Source organism: Triturus cristatus, chromosome 2_1, assembly GCF_964204655.1.
Source record: "Triturus cristatus chromosome 2_1, aTriCri1.1, whole genome shotgun sequence".
In the NCBI taxonomy this organism is placed as follows: domain Eukaryota; kingdom Metazoa; phylum Chordata; class Amphibia; order Caudata; family Salamandridae; genus Triturus; species Triturus cristatus.
Genome location: NC_140581.1, coordinates 393,899,918 through 393,918,774, shown reverse-complemented (window position 1 = coordinate 393,918,774; position 18,857 = coordinate 393,899,918). Strand labels below are relative to the sequence as shown.

The following is an 18,857-nucleotide window of genomic DNA, read 5'->3' as shown; positions in this document are numbered from 1 at the left end:
TGTATTGTGCTTGGGCTACGTGAAAATTAATTTGGAATTCAGGAACTTCAAATCCACCATGGTTATAAGGGTGTGTGAGAACATCTCAGCAGATGTGATGCTGGGAACCGGTTCATATACCCCCAATCAGTAACCTGCGCAGGGAGGTGAAAAACAGTGTCCCATTTGAGAATCTATGCCCCATATAGATATGTTTTTCTTGTAAATGACAGACTAATGGGTCCGCAGCAATTCTAAACAAAAGAGGAAAAAGTGGACGCCCTTGTCGGGTACCACGTGTCAAGGGAAACAGCTCTGTGAATGTACCATTAAGGCGTAACCGGGCCAAACGATCTTGATATAACAGGCAGATCAGATTTTGGAAGTTTTTTAGAGTGGCTTGGAGAAAAGACCATTAAAGTGAATCAAATACCTTGTCAACATCTAATAGTGCAACTGCCGATAAGGTGATGGTGGAGAAATTCGATTGATCACTGCAAATAAAGTGTGAAGGTTAACTGAAGTGGAACAGTGTGGCACAAAACCAGATTGCATGGAGGAGATTATTTGATACATTAATAAAGAAAAAACAGGTAGCTAAAACCTAGGCTAGTGATTTAATATTGTAATTTATAAGGGACAATGGTCAATATGGTGAGCAGTGAATGGGAGGTTTGTTGGGCTTGAGTAATACTATGATGACAGCTTCCCACAGCATGGGGGAAGGGACCCTGTTCAATAGACTCAGCATACACATCTATGAAATGAGGACCCGAAGTGGTTTAAAAGCTTTATAGAAATTGCCTGTGATCCCATCCAAGCTGGGAGCCATTGAGTCACTCAAGTCATCTATTGCTTGTGAGATTTCCTCACATTTTATGGGAAAGGTGAGGAACTGTTGTTGGCCGGTTTTGAGCCAAACCACAGCAATTTCGGATAAATAATTGGGCAGTGCATCTTCATCGATGCCCGGACAAGACGTGTAAACTGTTTTGTAATAATCTATAAAATCTGCCAAAATGGTAGCGTCATCAGAGACTTCTGTGCCATTGGGCCGTTGCAAGTGCATTACACATGTGGCATGGCAAGGGGGACAAAGCAAACGAGCAAGCCTTTGACCGGGGCATTCGCCCTCACCGTGCTGGCGTGCTCTAGCATACATTCCAAGGTAAGTGACCTCACGTTTGGAAAGGTTGTGGAACTCATTCAACAATTTGGATCTATGTTTGAGCTGATGCACGTGTGTTGTGTCCCTGTCAGCGGAGTCTAATTTCCGGAGCTTTTCCTCTACCTTAGCAAGATCTGCAAGAATACTCCCGCATGTTTCAATATACAGATTCCTCTTACATAGGCCTTGAAGGTCCCCCATAGGGTAGAGGGGCTCCCTACAGAGCCAACTTTGGTGGAGAAAAAATCAATAATAGCCTCCCAGACTTCCAAGTGAAAGACTGTGTCATACAATACATTCAAAGGAAAACAACAGGGACAGACCATAGGGACATGATGGGGTATGCTTAAAGTGATTACCACAGGAGCACAGTCTGACAGTGTGTGGCTAAACTGTGTGCGATGGTATGTAGCCACAAGAGAGCACCTTGGGACGTATACCAGTGGTCTGTGCAAGTCCACATGTTATGCTGGGCAGAGTAAAAAGTGTAATCACGCTGACGCAGGAATAATATGCCATGTGTCTGACAACTGGAATGTGTCAAGTAGGTCTCTAAGGGTCTGTAGGGAATGAGGTTTAGAAATTGCTGTTGAACCAGTGGAATCTAGATCTGATATTCGGGTAAGATTTAGGTCGATGCCCAGTAGAATATAATCAGTTTGGTATTGGCTGATTTGAGAGGATAAGTCAGTAAAGACATGGGAGGAGTCGGTGTTTAGTGCACATACATTGACACGTAACACTGTTTGACCTACTAACTTTCTCAACACAAACAAATATCGACCAGCGGGGTCCGAGGTAGTCCGTATCAACTGAAAGAGGACACTGCTATGTATCAAGATGCATACCTCACGTGAATAGGAACTGCAGTGAGAGAAGTAACAATGGGTCCCCCTTGAGGATGCATAATTGCAATCTGGTCTGGGAGATAGATTTGTTTCCTAGAAGATGGGCATATGAACCCCATGGTGGCATAAATAAAAGAGGACCAGTTTTCCTTTTATGGGATTATTCAAATCTCTGATGTTTCATATCAATCAGGAGAGTTGAAGTATTGAGTCTGTACTAGTGGGTGGAGGTATAATATCTGAGATCAATATGGCATACAAATAAATATTGTAAGGGTAGACCTGTTACTTTCCATGACAATAGAAAGGCTTCAGAAAGAAATATTTCAAGAAAACAAACAACTATACCCCCCTCCCACTCCGGCTGAAAGAAAGGCAGGAGAACCCTAATAGCCTTTAGAGGAAATAAAACTACAAACATAGTTGTGTACACCATGTGAGGGCGGCAATATCCTAGAGAGCAGAACCGAGAAGAGCAATAATTATATAACGAAATAAGTAATCAAACATGTGAGCAATGAGAAAACAAATAGAAAAAACAATACAATGCTATAAGGATTAAAAGGCATGTATCAATTGAGGGACAACACATCAGAAAACTGTAGAAGGGTGTCCATATTCATGAATTAGTAGAGTGTGCAGGGCAAATTACGGCGGTTAGTGCATCAGGCATGGAGGGTGCCAGGACAGCAGTGGCGGCAGTATCAGGACTTCTGCCAGGTGGGGATTTGCCAGAGTACTTCTTACAGAATTGTACAGCATCTGCAGGGGTGTTAAAAATGAAGTGACAGTCATCAGGCTCCACCCGGGGAAGTGCAGGATAGAGCATTCCATATTTTAGCCCTATCTTTTGGAGAGTGTGTTTAACGTCTGTGAATTTGTGATGGGCCTCTTGAAACATTGGTGTATAGTCCGGACAAAGCGAAATTGCGGATCCTTGATATTGCAGCGGACCTTTGTCTCGGTCCAATCTTAATGCAGTCTCGCGGTCTCTAAAATTTAGCAGCCTAGCACTAATCTGCCACATTGGCACCCCAGGGACAGGCCGGGGACCAAGTGTGCGAAGTGCCCTTTCAACCACAAAGCTATCAGTAAAAGGCTTCCTGTCAAACAACTCTGATAAGAGATGTTCCACAATGACATCTATTCGTCCCGTGTTGGTGGATTACAATATGCCGGCTATACGGATATTATTACAGCGGGACCTTGCCTCCAAGTCCTCATTGTTAGCTGCAGTGTTCTTGAGGATTTGTTCGATATGTATAAGGCACTTCATTCTTTTGGCATTGCCATCCTCGATCATCGAGATTCTGCGTTCAGCACCATCGAGCCTCACATTATGATGGTCGAGTTGTTCAGCCATGCCATTGAAAGTTGTGTTAGAAAACCAAAGCTGGAGTCAACTGCCTTAGAGCCAGCTCCAAGATTGGACATAAATGTGGCAGCGCCATCTGATGGGGAATCAACCATTGTATGGTCAGAGGTGCCAGTGGAGTCAGAAGGCGAATAATAACAGCGCGGAGTCCTAGCTGGTTTAAAGGTGAGTTGCTTCTGCTTTGGATCTCTGCATCCCATTGGAATGTGCAAACCGTGTCTACCAAAGAAAGAGTGTTGGAACCAAATGCAGGACTTGGCAGCATGGATCGGAGCAGCCAAGGGAGAGGTAGCAGTAGGGATTAGCCAGGTAGAAAAGCTGAGGTGGCAGGAGGAGGAACAGCAGGCAATGGCACAGGATGTGGTCAATCCAAGAACATGCTACCACATTCAATTACCCAGGAGGCACAGCCCCAAATGGCAACCATCCGTCAGAAGCACAGGCTGCCGGCACCGAGGCTCACTGTGAGCCCACCCTCAGACTCACCCACGTGCCCTGTCCCCGCGGGGCCTCTGAAGGCTGCATCAGGCCGTGGCGAGCGGATAGTCTGGTAAAAAAAACAGGTGAGAGCTGCACTGAATCCTGGCCCAGAAGATTTCTCCCTCAATATGGGCAGAATAGGTCCGGAATCATTGATTAGCCCTTAATTAAATGGGGGAGAGTTCGATGAGATGGATGTTGCACGAATGCTTGGGGGAACTTCAATGCTGTGCAGCTGGCTTAGCCATGCCCCCACCTCTATGAGATCATTAAAGAACTTTTTCATCCAAAGAGGGCAATATGGTCTCTAATGCCTCCAAATATCAATATGGTTTAATGGACTATTGGAGCATTTTGTACAACATGTAATGAAAGAAAAAAGAAATAATACTAAATGTAAACAGACACATTTGGCTACATACCTAATATTATTTATCATCAAAATTATTCACAATTATTTTTATCAGACGGGATTCTGTTTGTATTTCTAAAATTTGTAGCTTAAAAGAAAAATATTAATGTGTTCTTCCATCAGCGTGAAGATAATTTTTATTAGTACATTGTAATAATGTATATGTTTTTACTTCATATACAATGATAAAAATTACTCACATTTTTAGCTACTTTGTTACAGGTTTCCATCACTTTTGTGACTCAAATATGCCCCAATTTATTATCAACCAGGATCCTTGATTAATTGTACAGCTTTGGTTGTTAATGGTGAAATTTCTTTACAGCGTTCTTTGCCTTATTTGTGAGACAAAGTTTTTCAAGTTTCACTAAGATATTATTTTAAAACTCACTCTCAATTGTTAATCTAGATTTGTATCTTGAAAGTATACCAAGTAAAGATAAGCATCAAGATGCACTACTGTGGACTCCTTTACATTAAGAGTATGTGCATTGGCTGGTGCATGTGTGCACAATTAAAACCAGCCATTTGAGTTACAAATACAGTATTTCAAAACATTTGTGCACATGCATTTCCACAATATATTTACAGCTCATCAAAGCAGGTGTGACAGTGAAGAGATGTTTCCATTTGTGCACAATTTACAACTTTTGGATCTGTGCTGCATTGTAAAACATGCAGGTTAGCCTCCCTTTACTAAACCTATACTTACACACAGCTTTGTCCTACAATGCAAGTGTGAATGTGTGTGTATTGCCATGTGGTACCCTAAAGTGCAGCTACACTAATGGCATTGTAAAACATCAACATGCCTTACAAGAAAGAGGTTTGGTTTAGACCAGACTTCTCCAACGAGTAGCTCGTGAGCTACTGGTAGCTCTACAGCTACCTGTAAGTAGCTCTCCTGTGTGCAGCCTAGCCTACTAAATTAGAGGTTTTTCTCTGCTAAATTAATAGCATTATTCCCTTGGTGCCAGGGCATTGCAGTTATGGCTGTTATGTATCACCCATGTACATGCATTCCAAAGCTACAAAACCATTTTACATTACTGCTGACAAGCAAGCACCAAGGTGTACAGGGTGGCCACCAGTGGCAGCTCGCAGTGGGAGTGCTGCGTGGTGGGGAGGGGCAGGGGCAGGGTGGGGGGGGGGGGGGTAGTGGAGTTGGCAATGCAGCGAGCGCAAGGTAAATAGTTTTATTTATTTACTTACCTTACTCCATGCCGTCGTATGTCTGACTCCACTACCCTTCCACTCTGCCACTCACCCGCCCTGCCCCACCACCACGCAGCACTCCCACTGTGACCCACCACTGGTGGGCACTAATGAAATTGGGAGAGGATCTGGTGTTGCTACAATAGATGCCACCTTTTCAACTGGAGAACCAGTTTTGAGTCTCTGCTTCGGCTAAACATCCTGCAATTCTGGGCAAATCACTTGATCTCCCCATCCCTAAAAAATAAACGTAATGTAACCTCCTGTCATGTAACTGGTGCTCATTTAAAGCACTCCAATACCATCACTGCCTGTTTGTCTCTTCTCTTTTTTCAGTCTAGGTACTATTGACCTTAAGTTCAAAGTAATCATACTCTGACTAATTCCACTCTGGATTTGGAAAATACCCAATTCCCATATTGTTTTTAGGTCCTGAAGAAAGCCCCCTGACCCCTTAGGGGCACCCAAAGGGACTGAAACATTAGATTGGACTACTATAGTTTAGTAGACTCATAAACAGTTCCTCCCTGCACATCTCTTACTTTTATATAGTCTCCCCATACACTAAACAGAATACAATTTATTTTTAGGTAGTATGAGGATCACTATTTAAATAACACACTTCACTTGCGCACCTTTCACTCACCACTTATTACTGATCACCAGTGGTTCCCTCCAGGTGGAGGAAGCATACAAAAAGAGACCCAATGATGATGCTGTCATGTATTTGATACAGGCGAAGAATCAAGATAAACTGCCACACGACCTGCCTACATGAATGAGGGTTTTTAAAGTACTGACGGATAGCACACAGTGGACCCTGGTTGCAGGTACAAGTGATCCATTCCCCTTTGATTTTGACTGACTAATAGGAAGTTCCTTCTACCTCCCTCCTTCCTTGATTTGAATAAATATGTTTTTACTGTGACAATTTTCACACTTTATTTAGACACACTTTAATGGGGAGTTTTGATTTTTGATTTGATATTCTTTGTTGTGCAAGTGTCCTTTTTTTGGAAGGCAGCTGGCAGCAAATTTGTGAACGGAATGTGGTTATACAGGTATGTTACTTTAAATTTCTCAAACATCAACATTAGAAACATATGCATTACACATTGGCATGCTATTGCTTGTGTGAGTAATTTAATAATTCATGAGTCCTAAATTTATGTGAACAGCCAAGTTATGTTATGTTATGTTATTTACTTTTATTAGGCGCACAGCTGCCCCAGCGAAGGGGCGTCCTGGCGCCTGATCAGGTACACAACACAACAGGTCAAGGCCAAGAAAAGAGAAATCAGATAGCAGGGGCAAACAGATGTGTTTTAATGGCGCGTCTAAAAAGAGTCAGGCTGTTTAGGGCGCGAATATGTAAAGGAAGGGAATTCCATAGATCAGCCGCCAGAACACGAAAAGAGCGTCCTCCCATCCTACTCAGCCTGAACCTAGGCTTAGTCGCCAGATGGTAAGATTCAGACCTGAGAGACCGCGTGGGGACGTAAGGAGAAATAAGGCCCGCCAAAGCAGGGGGAGAGGAAAGCTTCAGGATCTTAAATGTCAGACAGAGAGCCTTAAATTTGATTCTCTGTCTGACCGGAAGCCAGTGAAGGGAGGTCAGAACAGCAGAGACAGAGCCTCGTCTCGGAAGGCCAACAATGGCCCGTGCAGCAGCGTTCTGCACCCTCTGAAGCCTAGTAGCCTCAGCCTGGTTGACTCCAAGAAGCAAGGCACTCCCGTAGTCCAGCCGGGAAAGAATAGAGGCCTGAACCACCAGTTGCCGAGTGGGGGGGTCAAAGAATTTGAGGACTGACCTCAGCCCTCGCAGAATACCAAAACAGGTAGCTGCTGTCTTCTTTGTATGGCTGGTATAAGAAAGATTGGAATCCAGCCACACCCCCAGATTTTTAACTTCGGCCGCTGGAATGGGGGACACCCCGAGTTCAGAAGGCCACCACTGGTCTCCCCAAAGTTCCGCCTGCTTCCCCACAACCAGGACCTCGGTTTTCTTAGCATTAAGCTGTAGGCAGTTGCTACGCATCCAGCTAGCCACAGCTATAAGTCCTGCACGGAACCTGGGCGCAGTCACCTCAGGGTCCCCACTGAGTGTCACCGCCAGCTGCGTGTCGTCGGCATACGATGTCATGGTAAGGCCACATTGCCTGACGACAGCGGCCAACGGTTTCACATACAAGTTGAACAATGTGGGGCTTAAAGCAGAACCCTGAGGGACTCCCAGTTCCAAAGAATGGAAAGAGGACTGGCCAGGTGGAATGGCTACTTTGAAAGACCGGTCCGAGAGGAAGGAGCGGAACCACTGAAGAGCCTTCCCCCCAATACCCACTTCCTCCAAGCGCCGCATCAGAATGTCATGAGACACCGTGTCAAACGCGGCACTCAGGTCTAACAATAGGAGTGCCGCAGTCTGGCCCGCATCCAGCACTGACCGCAAATGCTCGGTCATGAAGAGCAAAGCAGTTTCAGTGCTGTGTTGGGCGCGAAAACCATTTTGACTCTCGTCAAGAATGTTATTACGAGAGAGGTGGGCAGACAAGATGGAATTCACGTGTGCCTCAGTGACCTTGGCGGTCCAAGGCAGGAGGGAGATGGGCCGGTAATTCTCCGGGAGCAAGGGGTCAGAGTTGGATTTCTTCAGAATAGGGCTGACCACAGCTTGCTTCCAGGATGGCGGGACCACGCCCTCACTGAGGGAAAGATTAATCACGTCCAAAATGGGTTCACGACGGAGAGGCGGGAGACGAATAAGGAACTCCGGCTTCAATGGGTCTAAGGGGGAGCCAGATTTAATTTTAAGGCTCAGAGTGTCAAATTCCTCGTTAGACATAGCCGGCAGGATGGACAGAGTTTCGGACACCGGGACCTTCATATCACTAAGAGCATCCCCGAAGACAGATGGTATAAATCCTCGATAGATTGTCTGCACCTTCCCCACGAAAAAGGATGCCAAACTTTCACAGTGAGAGTCCGTGCAGATTTCTTGCGAGGTAGCCCGTTTCCCCATCAGGTCTTTGAGTACTTTGAAAATTAACTTAGAAGGGTTAGGGCTGTTGGAAAACTCAGCTGCATAGTAAGCGGCCCGGGTTTGACAGATAGCTCTGTGATAGGTCTTAAGCTGGGCAAAGTACAGTGATTTTAACGTGGGATCAAAGGATTTTCGCCAGGCCCTCTCAGCTTGCCTGCAAGTTCTCTTAAGTTCGGCAAGAGTCTCATTATACCAAGGGCTGCGATTTTTTACGTGACATTTAGCCCAGCGCAGAGGTATAAGAGAATCGAGGGCAGTAAGGACCCAGTTGCAATACTGGTCATATCCCTGTTCCACATTCTGCAGTTTGCCCAGGGGTTGTGCCTCCAATATCCTGACAAACTCCTCCAACTTGAGTTTACGCCAATTGCGCTTTAAGATCTGTTTATCCACAGGTTTAAATTGCGGATTTTCTAGGGGGCATGACACCTTGACCAACAAATGGTCAGTCCAACCCACCACCATCGGGTCAGATGATCTAGCCCGAACTAGGGTGGTAAAAAAGGGGTCAAGTATATGACCTCCTATATGGGTGGGGGAGGTGACTAGTTGGTTAAATTGCATCGCTTCCAGGTCCGCTAACAAGGAGCTGATGGATAGAGATGACGTCTGATCAAGATGTATATTTAAGTCACCTACTATGCTAAAGTTAGCACACCTAGGAGCCAGCGAGCCAACCACATCCGCAAGGGCAGCCTTAAAAGCAGTGTCGTTACCCGGTGGACGATAGATAAGCACACCACTGAAGGTAAATTGATGACTAACCCTTACCTTAAACGAGGCGCTTTCACACATTGGAAGATCAAAAGCCTTCCACTCAGCTGGGAAGCAGGATTTAATCGCCATGGCTATACCACCTCCCCTAGTCGAACGGTTCAAGGTAAACACCGTGTAGGTAGAGGGGAAAGCCAGATTTATAATGGCAGTGTCAGCGTCCTGTAACCAAGTTTCGGTAAGAAAAATGATATCAGGAAGGTCCGTATCTATCATGTCCCGTAGTGACTGATGGTGCTTGACCAAGGATCTAACATTCAAGCTCCATATATTAAGTTCCTGCTCGGTGCAATTCGTATGAATGCCACGAGCAGTCCCTACAGCAAGTCGTACCCCATTGGGAGTAGCCAGGGAAAAACTGCCGCAAGAACAGTCATAAGGTCCCGAGAGAGGAGGTACAGGGACAGAGTTACACGCCAAAAGGCTGTCTCTTATGGAAAAGAGATCAGCACGACCGTACCCGAGTGTCGCTATGCTACACATGATGGTGCAATGGCAGGAAGCCAGAGTCCATAGCCCGCACCCGCTACCTCGACGCGGACGAGCGCAGACGGGCAGGACTCTGGCACGACTCCGGCTAAGCGACGGCGTCCCACTGCGCGTTCCCGCTGCGCGGGGGAGGACGACTTTAAATAGGCGTCTCCCCAACCAGCACGAGCGTCGTGACGCTCCAAGATGGCGCCCGCGCAAGGACACACTCACCCCAATCAAAGATGGCACCCACAGCTATCCAGCCCCAGGACCCGGACCCGCCAAATGGCAGTGAGTTTTCACCAAATTAAATGCGAGTAAGGGGACAGAAGCCCAGCAGAGCGATGGATAAAATCAGGGGAAAAAACGAAAATCAGCCAAGATAAACTAAGGTATTTAAAAATATCAAAGCCCGCTGGCAGCGCAACCTGCGCTAGTGCAGCAATGATCAGAACACTTAACAGTGTGAGTCCGCCTTAAATAGGCGTCTCCCCAACCAGCACGAGCGTAGGGACGCTCCAAGATGGCGCCCGCGCAAGGACACACTCACCCCAATCAAAGATGGCACCCACTGCTATCCAGCCCCAGGACCCGGACCCGCCAAATGGCGGTGAGTTTTCACCAAATTAAATGCGAGTAAGGGGACAGAAGCCCAGCAGAGCGATGGATAAAATCAGGGGAAAAAACGAAAATCAGCCAAGATAAACTAAGGTATTTAAAAATATCAAAGCCCGCTGGCAGCGCGACCTGCGCTAGTGCAGCAATGATCAAGTGAAAAAGGTAACAAGTAATGGGGGAGTATATCTTTAATTCCGGCGATGACGGTGTTGATTTGCATACGGATCAGCCAGCAGCAGCAGTGGCAGGACATGTAGGATCAGGTTCATGGTGCTACAGAAAGTGGTAAGGTGAGTAAAGGTGAGTGTTCCTTATATGTGTTAATTCTGCCAACTCAGGTGTGCAGATTTCCACGCCACAGTTGCGTTGCCGGGAAGGCACATCGTGATCAGCCTGGCAGTGAAACTGCCAGTCCTCCCTTCGACAGTTGCTTTTGTCTCTTCCGTCGTCAACGCGATTGAGATTTCCTAGCAGTGACGGTGGGACCACAGCAGTCTTTCGTCTATGCAATAGCCAACATCTAAATAGGGTGGGTGGACCACCAAGTCAACGGGTGGCAAGCCTGCCTAAAAAGCACCAGCGAGACCCAATCCGCCAGGATCTAAATCTGGACCTTAACTCTCCTTTATTGCATATAAGTCAGGTAGGCCCTAGAAAGACCACAGGTCAGGGTACATTGTAATTAAAAGGTTGGACATGTACTTTTTAGTTTTACATGTCCAAGTAGTGAAAAACTAATACATTTGTTTTTCACCACTGTGAGGCCTGACTGTTGCATAGGGTAAAATTGGGTTGCTTTATTACCTTTAATATAAGCTAACTTTTGAATGGGGACAGATAAGTACTTCATGGTTGGTATATATGAAATTATAATCAAAAGTCCCCTTTAATGGTAAAGTCGGATTTTAAATTACAATTTTGAAAATGCCACTTTTAGAAAGTTGCTATTTTCATGTCCTTTGCCATTTAGTGCCTGCAGTCTGTCCCAGGTCACATGACTGGGTGTAGTAGGCAGCTATACTTTGTGAATTCCTCCCAGACAGTCACACAATAGAGGGATTAGGTGTGCTGCAATGGGACATCTGCTGCCAAGATGGAGGGGCGGAGCTGGTCACCACCCCACTTGCAACTGAATAGGTTGTGCTCTGCCTTTACACAAAGGACTTGTCACAACTGCATTGTCTCTGCAGTCAGCTGGCAGCCAGAGCAGGGGAGTCAGGAAATTCCAAACACTTCAAAGAGCAACTTCTAGAAATCTCTCCACCGGGTATAAATAGGACCCTCAGACCCATCCTTTAGTTCATTTTCTGGACCTGCAGAAGGACTCTCAGAGGACTGCCTGCTGCTGTGGCCCATTGTATACTCCACAAGACTGCTTTACTGTACCTGGAAGAACTGCTTTGCTGCATGGAGCCTACCTTGAACCCTCAGAGAGCTGCCCTGCTGCTTGAGCTCTGCTTCTTCACCTGAACACAGGACTAACAGAGTAACTCCAAGGGCTAGTTTGTTAGCCTCCTGTTCAGAACCACAGAAACATAATGGGCTCCCATCATCTTTAACCTGCACCTGGGCCCAGCCTGAATGAAACCTAACCCCCTGAGTGGTGGGCCTCAAGTCCTGGACCCTTGGTGGGGGTGCTAAATGTTCTCAGATAGCCTAACTCCAAAACTTAAGACTTGGCAATTTTTTGGCTAAAATCTGCTCTTAGAACCAAGGGAAGACTGGGACAAACCTGTTTGTTAATCTGCCCGACGTGCATCGCCAGTCGGCCTGACTTCACGCTAACTCCCGCTATGTTCTTCTCCACAGCAGATCCTGTTCAGCGGTCCTTCGCCAAAAAGTTATCCGCCCTAGTGGAACTCTCCTCGGCTACAGCCTCCTGCATCATCCCACTGGAGATTTTCAACTTCCATAAAAGTGGCTATGTCTGAAACTAGAAATCTTCACTGTGACTTCGTCCAGTGACTCCCCGACAATGACGCTCCCTCCTTGGACACCAACTGCAGCCTTGCTCTGCTGATCTTTCCCTTCTCAGAAGATTTGTTTCTCAAGAATTTCTTCTAAGTCTGAAGGTAAGCACCAAACCAGCCCAAACCACGTCTTATATCCGACCCGAGCTCCATCGTTAGTTAAGACTGACTGGTTTTTTTGCCAAGCTACCCAGGGCTAAGCACAGATTAATTCAGTGACAGACAGAGATTGTGACTGTGGCTTGACCAGGATTAACATCCTAGTCAACCAACAACCCAATTTTTCACAAAATTCATCTGTGGAAATAGCTGGGAACCGAGATTCTACATGTGAAAAATAGACGAGTAATTCCGCTATCTGCATGTAAATCCCTATTCCGCCAGGAACTAGGAATAGAGTGGCACAAGGGAAGAATTACCAGCTGGAATCAGTGAACCTAGTTCATGTAATTTCAGTCTTTTAAGTTGCCACTATGTATTAAGAAATGTTCCTTTTTATTGTATTAAGATAACTACATGTTTTTGATGGGCTCTAATACTACTAACCTCCGGGCTGACTGGCAGTATGTAGCATTTACCGCCCTCCTCAGTCTTTGTGAGCAATATTTAACTATTGCCTAGCCAAACAGACTAGCCTTCAGCATTGTCCTGATGACAGAGTGAACAAGAGCTTAATATTAAGTGAAAGTGTGTCCGAATTGTAGAGGTCTAAACTGAGAAAGAGAGTCAATTTGTCTGGCTCTATGTCCACAGTGACACATAAGGGAAAACAGAATAGATTAATTACCAGTAGCTGTCTGTCTGCTAGTACCATTTTTAGAAAAAATAGTAACATTATTAAGTAAACCCTTAAGTGTGTGTCTTGCTCTTTGTGTAAGGTCAGTGACCAGCTGGGTCAGAATGATGTTGCTCATGCATTCCAGGAGGTTGGCAGAGTTAGTGTCCATGGGGTCATCCAGGTGGAAGTCGAGGTCTCCGGGTAAGATGAAGTGCTTGGATTTGATGGCTAGTGGGGTGATGAAGTTGGTGATGACATCAAAGTAGTTGGTGCATGGTCCTGTAGGCAAGGGTGCCTCTGAAGGCCATTGTGTCATCGGTTTGGATATGTAAATTGAAATGTTCCATGGTTGATGTGATGTTGTCCTCGGCGGATGTACATCCGATTGTTTCTATGTGGATGTTGGCAACGCCTTTGTCTTGTTTGTTGATGTGGTTTTAGTGTGCCATCTTGTAGCCGTTGGACACTGCAGTGGCAATGTTGGGGCATAGGAGGGGTTGAGGCAGGTTTCTGAGATGACAATCCCATACTTTGGTGGTGTGTGTGCAGAGAGAGTTCAGGCATTGAGCAGGAGGCATTGGAAATGTTCCCGGGGACTTGTGGTCCACAAAGTGTGAGTGGCACAGGTATCTGTGAAGGTGGAGGTCCTGAGTTGCAGGTGAAGAGACAGCCTAAATTGAAACAGCGGTGATAGGTGAATGGCCCTGCTGTTGAGCGAGGAGAAGCAAGGCAGCAGTTGTTGGGGCTTCTGTGGTCCATTTCTTGGAGTTCAGTGGTGGAGTACCTGTGGGAGTTCAGTCTGTCAGGGTTCCTAGCACTGTGCATGGTCCAGGCACAGACAGGCTTGCCTTTGGTGTGTCTTCGGAACCTGTCACCTAACTTTGTAACCAACACTGATATTATTCTACAGTTCCACAAAAATAAAACACTTGTTCCATGGTATTTATTAGTAATGCTTTACATTGTCATACATCATTATTGTAAAGCCAGACCTATTGGTATTGGCAATGCTTGTTTTTACTGTAGAGTTCCATGATATTACCACAAGCACTGCCTGCAGCAGAAACAAATAAGTACAATCTCCCACACCTTGCATAATACCTTTGCAGTGCGTCTTCACAAGTTCAAATTTGGTCTGATTTGCAATTGTGGGCCCTATTTTAGCTTTGCGGTTTGCTAATGGGGGCTATTTTTATACAGGTGTGCAAATCTATCTTTTGTCCTTGTCTGATTCTTGAAGCTGTCATTGTTTTTTTCACTAATTGATCTTGCTATGGATTTTAACACTTGCATAATGTTTGTGGTGCTGATTGAATACCTCAAAGGCTCTCCTTCTCCAAGCTGTTTGCAAGCAGGTAAGTGTGCTGCGGCATTAGAGGCAGTAATTCGAGATACCAATTGGGATGCAATTTGCTGTTCATACCCCCAAATCTGGACGATATCCAGGTTTTTACTTAAAAGGCAATTTAGTGATTTCCTGATTTGCGATGTCCTAATAGTGAATTCAAATCTGTAAGAATTGCTATTAGGAAATTGCAAATTACATACATTCTGTTTTGCGATTCCCAAATAGCGATTTCTATGGATTCGCTATTTGGGATTTGCACAATCTAAATTTTGTACATATTTTCTTTAAAAATAGGTGTTTAGATGCTGAAAAGAATCTGTCATGTGTAGTGTTTTTGACAGAGTGAAAGATATACCTTATTGACCAAAAGCTATCCCACTTTTGAGCAACTAAACACGCTTTTGTTTTGAGCGTGTTGTAGTGAGCCCATGGCACTAAGAGATGAACAGTGGAAATTGAGACATGTGGGCAGGTAATGTAGCTGGCAGAATGTACTCCTTGGCAGATATTGAACAAGAGTTTAATATTTTCTTTAGCACATTTTTTTTTTTTTATATTAGTAATTTAAATAATTTCTAGAAGAGAGACTGACTGAGGAGCACCACTACCCTTAATGATCATATTAGATAGTTTGGAACCAGAAGATTTGCAATTTAGAAATACCTAATTTTGAATAGCGTGAGATCTTCTGACATTTCTACAATCTGCAATCCTACAATTGATTTGTAGCCATTCTGAATGAAGGGATCTATTTACCAAAACACACCAGGTTCCAGTTGGCATACAGACTGCAATGCTATTCTATAATGTGCGGTTTAAAAATGCAATATACTATGATGTGAGAATAATTATTTTATGCCAAGATCGCCTGACACAAGAAATTTGAAATGACATGGGGAAAAGCACGATTGATAATTGTAAGTGTAATTGATGACAATAGTCACATTTCTAGGAACCAGTGCTTCCAATGTATTTTTGCGCTCATAAATCTCTATGATGGTTATTATGATGAATGCCATCATATGTAGCTATATATGAGTGCATTTCACTTTCAATGAAGTATTTGCTATAAAGTTTTGCTCAATTAAAAAAGGGAGAGTGACTGTCCACCATGAGACTTAAGTAGGAATTAAGGCTCTGAAAGCAGAGCCTCCTCCTTATACAGAAGGTTATAAGTTGAAAGGTAAAGGTTGTAACCTTAAGGCAAGAAACACATTTTTAAGACCTTTGATGGCAAAACAGGCAGCCTGTTTCCTGCAAACAATCTCATGATGTGTGGCAGGTACATAGGCCTCAATACACAAAAAAGTAGCAATCTGTAAATGTACATTTATGTTTACTTGCAGGAGCAGAATAAGTACTTTTGCATGTCCACCAACTTTTCCAATACTACATCTGTTAAGCTGCACAGTTTTAAGCGGGTACTATTGAAAAATTCAGGTCAAAGGAGGTAAATGCACCTTGTCCACAGTGAAAACAACTTACCCATGGGGAGTGTTCCATATAAACCACCAACAACTGTGGTGGTGATACACATTCCTTCCGACCCTGGAAGGGGCGTTATGCTAGCAAACTATGCCTTTGAATGCCCACTTCTCAGCTCTTGAGTGGGATTTACAAGTGCAGATTTCTCTGCATTCATGGAGGAGGAATCTGCACTTGTAAAATCATTTACACCTGCCAGGAATCCCTCTGTGAATTCCTGGTAGATGTAAAAAAACGTGCTTTTATGGTCAAATGTAACTTTTTATATTGGGTTCATAGTCTCTCTTCCTAAGGACAATGATTTCCTTAGTGGATGAATTGAGGAAGCCCAATATAAGGGCATTACAGTATTCTGAGCATGAGAGAGAAGCTCTGAATAGTAATGCATAATTGCTCTGGGACAAGAGAGACACAATTGGATAAAATTTGCTCGACTGATTTCTTAGTTAACCTTGGGTACCAGAGAATCCTCAACATAAAACTAAAATCCTAGATTTCTAACTTGTGTTGCCTCATGCCACTGGAGGTCAGATATTTTTAAATAGTTGATAGGGAAGGCCTACTTTTTCAGTCAAAAAGGGAAAGCCTTTGTTTTAGAGCTATTTATTTGGAGGTAATTACATGGCTCAAGCTTAAGTCTCAGCAGATGTTCTAAATCTCTGTACTGGTGTCCAGTGAGAACTTTGTATAAACCTGTGTGTATGATTTTGACCAACACCTGCAGACCTACGAAAAGATCAAAAAGTTCTGAGGTATATATTGAAAAGATCAGGAAAAAAGGGAGGTCCGCATCAGAACCCGCTGTACGGTCTTCAGGTATTAGAACAAAGCTACATAATTGTGCAGTCTGCAGACCCTGACGGAGGTCAGATGCTCAATTAGGAAGGATTGATCCACTGTGTTGAAAGGTGTATCAAGATCCAAAAGCCCTAACAAGGAAACTGTTCTAAAACATGATATGGATGAAATTCCAATACACCTTCCAATATGTTCTGGTGAATGTCTACACAAATGTAAAGCTGCTGTTTTGTTCAAGAATTTTAGCCAGAATTGACCAAGAACTGTACAACTCAGCAATAGGTAGATTAGCCTTTTTGAAAAGTGGGGTGAGAATATGTTCTTTCAAGTCACCTGGAATAAAGAGTGGACAGGTTGTTTAAGAAGACGGGCTGAAGATGGGTTCATAAGAGGGCATGCTTTAGATCTGGGGTCTCCAACCTTTTCTTTAGTGAGAGCTACTTATCTTCAATTAAAAGTCATCTCAAGCTAAAAAAAAAATATCCTTGTTGAAATAGTGACCACATCAGACAACAAAAATTAGTGATCACTCTGTGTAAGATTACCAATAATGAGGACTTTGTTGCATCAGCAGTAATGTAAAAAAAATTGGAATGCCTCTTACCATAGGTAACACAACAGCCATAGCTGGTGCCATGGCATCAATGTGATTGTAATAAATCTCCTCCGTGATTTAAGATTGAAATATCAGCTTTATTACATTTTGGAAATTCAACTATTTTTGTCCATGCATCATCTTATGAGTTCTTAAAATACACACATTTTTCAAATTTTGTATATGTGTATAAGCAAAAAGTATATATTAATAAGATGCACTGCACAGAGGGGAACGATGTAATGGTAGCTGGAGAGCTACCAGTAGCTCACAAGCTACTCTTCGGAGAAGCCAATTTTAGATCATTGAGAAGAATGGCGCTATTCTCAATTGCAAGAATGCAACAGATTTACCTGAAAATGTGTCTCTGCCTGAGGTCATTTATCTGCCATGAAGGACCTACAGATCTTTTTAATGTCCCTTAAAAGATGTTTAGATTGTCACAGAGCCCTTAAGAGAACATATCACTAGGAGAGGAGTGTGATTTACTACTGACTCATATTCTGATTTGAACTCACTTTCATACCATTACGTCTTTAGGCTCAGAAAATACTGTTTCATAAGCTTAAGTTTAGGGATAAACCAAAGTGCTTCAAATGACTGGACTCTGGTTTCACACGAGGTAGTACATTGAGCCCTAAAGGTCTTAATAAAAGAAGTAGATTAGTCAAATTTTTCTTCACAATAAAGATCTTTACTATTTATTGAGGTGAGGAGGGTAGATAGTGACACCATATTTGCAACCTCCTTGACAAGAGGCCAAGCCCATTTCCCAATGGGGAATTTGCAACAGAGGCCATCAAACAGAATTCTGGTTGCTCAAGAGAAGGAAATGACACAGTCACCTGAACATATAAAATTAGTAGTGTGTTGTTATGCTCTTGGGCATTTTTTGTAACTAAAGGTTGCATTGAGAGTACCTTTTTACATGTGTAGGACCATGAAGGTTGGTAGGAAAGTCAAGGTTCTCATGTGCAGTTCAAGAGCTTCAGTCAGCGCACCAGATGGGGTCTCTAACTAGGTATCAAACACTTTAAATATGGCAATGCAGAAAAAGGTGTGCTGTCAAGCAAATCAGGATATCTCTGAAGGTATGGACCAATTTTGTATTAAAACCAAGTAGATATTAGCAAATCACCCACATAAAACTCTTTTGAGGGGAATACTCAGAAGTAATTGCTAGGCATTCCCATAACTGGCAAGCTAGAGGTGGTTTATGGGATTATGAAGATTTTAGGATTAGTTCTAAACTTTTATTTTTACCCTCAATCCTATATTTATTTAGCATGGTATAACCCGAAAAATAACCTCAATTGAGATGGCAACACTGTTGCCGGCTAGCAAAATTTAAAAGTAAAAGTAGTGATTTCAATGATGTTTGAGTGGGTATTCAAAGACCAATGAAAAATAGCTTTCTCCTTGGTGATGTAAAAGACAGAGAAGATGATGGTCTTACTGGATTAGGACATAAGAGGTTTCATTGTTTAACAGCTTTAAGGGAAG

The 18,857-nt window shown here is 43.8% G+C and overlaps 1 long non-coding RNA gene across 2 annotated transcripts in view; it reads left to right on the top strand.

Annotated features, from left to right (window-relative positions):
• LOC146865364 (uncharacterized) overlaps positions 1-18,857 on the top strand; it is a 128,848-nt gene that overhangs the window by 74,125 nt on the left and 35,866 nt on the right. Inside the window, exon 4 of one of the 2 annotated variants that reach the window (XR_014970093.1) lies at positions 12,190-12,467. The exons of the other annotated variant lie outside the window; for it this stretch is intronic. This is a non-coding gene — a long non-coding RNA (uncharacterized LOC146865364). The remainder of the gene's footprint in view (positions 1-12,189; positions 12,468-18,857) is intronic. 2 annotated transcript variants of the gene reach the window in all.